A 3549-nucleotide genomic window follows, 5' to 3' on the forward strand; every position below is an offset into this window, starting at 1 on the left:
AGGAAACAAAATCACTATCTTGAAGAGATATCTCTACTCCCATGTTCACTGCAGCATTATTCACAATAGACAAGGTATGGAGACAACCTAAGTGTCCATCAACAGATGAATGGATAAAGAAAATATGATACACACACAAACACACACACAGACACGGAATATTATTCAGCCTTAAAGAAGAAGGAAATTCTGCCATTTATGACCTGGAGGGCATTATGCTAAGTGAAATAAGCCAGACAGAGAAAGACAAATATTTCTTGGTATCATTCACATGTGAAATTTTTTAAAAAGTCAAACTCACGGAAACAGAGTAGAATGGTGACTGCCAGGGGCTTGGGGGGTAAGGGAAAAAGGGAGAAGCTGGTAAAAAGGTACAAACTTTCAGTTATAAGATGAATGAGGTCTTAGGATCTACTGTATAATATGGTAATAGAGTATTGCTTTGTATACTGTATTGTATAATTGAAGTTTGCTGAGAGCAAAACTTAAATGTTTACAGAAAAAAGAAAAAAAACCAAATCCATGAGGTGATGGATATGTGAATTAACTATGGTGGGAAACCTTTCACAATGTATATGTATATCAAATCATTACATTGTACACTTTCCTATATTAAATTTTGATGAATTATACCTCAATAAAGTTGAAGAAAGTCCTTTGAATTGCAATGAATCTATAAAAAATGACTAAAACTAATAAGTGTGTTTAATGAAGTCTCAGGATACAAGAGAAATATAAAAAAATGAGTTTTATTTCTATAAACTATAAATAAACAATTTGAAAATGAATTAAATTTAATTTTAATTTATAACAGCATCAAGATAATACAATACTTAGGAATTAATTTAACAAGGGAAGTTCAAACCTGTATACTGAAACCTATACAACATTGCTGAGTGAAATTAAAGAGGATTTAGCAAAATGGGGAGTTATACAATGTCTATGGGTTGGAAGATTCAATATTGTTAAGATGGCAATTTCCCCAAATTGTTGTACAGACTCAAAGTAATACCTATTGAAATCCCAGAAGGCTTTTTGTTTGCTTGTTTGTAGAAACTAACAGCTGTTCCTAAAATTTATATCAAAGTGCAAAGAACTTAGAATACCAAAATAATTTTGAAAAAGAAACACAAAGTTGGATAACTTTACTTGATTTTAAAACTTACTACAAAACTACAATAATTAAGAAACAATGGCCATTTAGATGGTTAGAAGAGAACAGAGAGTGCAACAGACCTTGATGGTTAACTGAATTTCTTTCTTTTTTTTTTTTAATAGTCTTTATTCTTTTAGAGCAGTTTCAGGTTCACAGCAGAATTGAGCAGAAAATACAGAGCTCCCACATAGTCCTCCCCACCCACACATATATACTCCCCTACCCTCAACATCCCTCAACACTGTGGCATATTTGGTATAATCGTTGAACCAACATGGACACATTATTATCAACCAAAGTCCATAGTTTACATTAGGGTTCACTCTTGATGTTGTACATTCTATGGGTTTTGACAAATGCATAATGACATGTAGCCACCACTATAGTATCATATGGAATAATTTCATTGCCCTAAAAATCCCTTGTGCTCCATCTATTCATTCCTCCCTCCCTCCCTCTCCCCAGACCCCTGGAAACCACAATCTTTATTGTTTCTGTAGCTGTGCCTTTTTTAGAATGTCATTTGGTTGGAATTGTACAGTTTGTAGCCTTTTCAGACTGGCTTCTTTCATTTAGTAATATGTCTTTTAAGTTTCTTCTATGTCTTTCATGGCTTGATAGATCTTTTTTATTTTACTGCACACAATGTACTGTTCATTGTTTCTAAGAACATTTAGAGCTTTAGCTTTTTAACTCACATAGTTATCAAAGGAATAAAGTTAACCACAAGATAATTAATTCAAAAAGATACATACACCCTGCTATTAACAGCAACATTATTTATAATTGCTGAGATATGGAAGCATCCTAAGTGCACTTCAATAGTTGAATAGATAATGAAGATGCAGCATATATATATGTAATGGAATACAACTCACCGATAAAAAAGAAAGATATTTTGCCATTTGTGGCCCTTTATTCACTTTTGTTTTTTGGATTCTGTATTTTTATTTGTGAAAATTTCAGAAACAATAGATTTTTTTAATTGAAGTACAGTTGATTACAATGTGTCAATTTCTGGTGTACAGCACAGTGTCCCAGTCTTGCATATACATACATATATTCATTTTCATATTTTTTTCCATGAAAGGTTATTACAAGCTATTGAGCATAGTTACCTGTGCTATACAGCAGAAACCTTTTTTTTTCTTTTTAAATCTATTTTTATATATAGGGGCCAACATTTGTAAATATCAAACTCCCAAATTTATCTCTTCCCACCCCCTTTCTCTGGTAACCATAAGATTGTTTACTAAGTCTGAGAGTCTTTTTCTGTTTTGTAGATGAGTTCATGGTGTCCTTTTTAAAACTTTTTTATTTTTTAATTTATTTTTAGATTTTCAAGAAAGGTGTCAAGTAATTGAATGGGGTCGGACAGAATAATCCTTTAACAAAAAGTGAAAAAAGGTGAAACCTGACTCTTACCTTACACCACTCATAACATCTTTTTTTTAAATTATTTTTTATTTTTTTGGTGGTGGGAGGGCAGTAAGTTGGTCTATTTATTTATTAATTTTTTTTTTTTAGAGGAGATACTGGAGATAGAACCCAGGACCTCATGCATTTTAAGCATGCACTCTACCACTTTGAGTTACACCCTCCCCCACTTATAATATCTTGAAGAAAACATAGGACACAATTTTGCAACTTTAGATTAGGCAAAGAGTTCTTATATATGACACAAAAAGCATGAACAATCAAAGACAAAATCAACACAATTGAACTTCAAATAACAATAACAAACACTTCATAAGAATGAAAACTTACGCTCTTTCAAAGACATCAATAAGGATATGAAAATGTTTGCCAAACATGCATCTGATAAAGGACTTGAATGCAGGATATATAAAGAATTTCTATAATTCACAATAAGAAGACAAACTACCCAATAAGAAAGGAGAAAAATATTTGAATAATCACTTCACCAAAGAAGATATATAAATGACAAGTAAGGACAAGAAAAAAATGCCTAATATCATTAGTTATCAGAGAAATGCAAATTAAAACTGAAAAAAAAGGGTGGGGGATATAGCTCAGAGGTAGAGCATGTGCTTGGTGTGCACAAGGTCCTGGGTTCAATTCCCAGTGCCTCCACTAAGGGAAAAAATTAAAATAATAATAAGTAAAATAAAAATAAAAATATGTAAAAAAAGAAAAAAAATTTTAAATACCCCAAATGAGATAACCACTACACACCTACTAGATGGCTAAAACAAAAAAGACTGACCAAATATTGGTGAGGATACAGAGAAACATAGACATTGCTGGTGGGAATGTAAAATGGGATAGTCACTTTGGGAAACTGTTGGGCACGTAAGAAAAAAAAGTTAAACATACACTAATCACTCGACTTAGCAATTCAATTTCTAGGTATCTACCCAAGAGAAATGCAA

At 32.1% G+C, this 3549-nt stretch overlaps 1 non-coding gene across 1 annotated transcript; it reads left to right on the top strand.

Annotated features, from left to right (window-relative positions):
• Positions 1-3178: 3178 nt before the first annotated feature.
• On the top strand, positions 3179-3250 carry TRNAT-GGU (transfer RNA threonine (anticodon GGU)). Its single transcript has one exon. It is a non-coding gene; the product is annotated as a tRNA-Thr (tRNA).
• The last annotated feature ends 299 nt before the right edge of the window (positions 3251-3549 follow it).

Source organism: Camelus bactrianus, chromosome 13 (genome assembly GCF_048773025.1).
Source record: "Camelus bactrianus isolate YW-2024 breed Bactrian camel chromosome 13, ASM4877302v1, whole genome shotgun sequence".
Lineage (NCBI taxonomy): Eukaryota > Metazoa > Chordata > Mammalia > Artiodactyla > Camelidae > Camelus > Camelus bactrianus.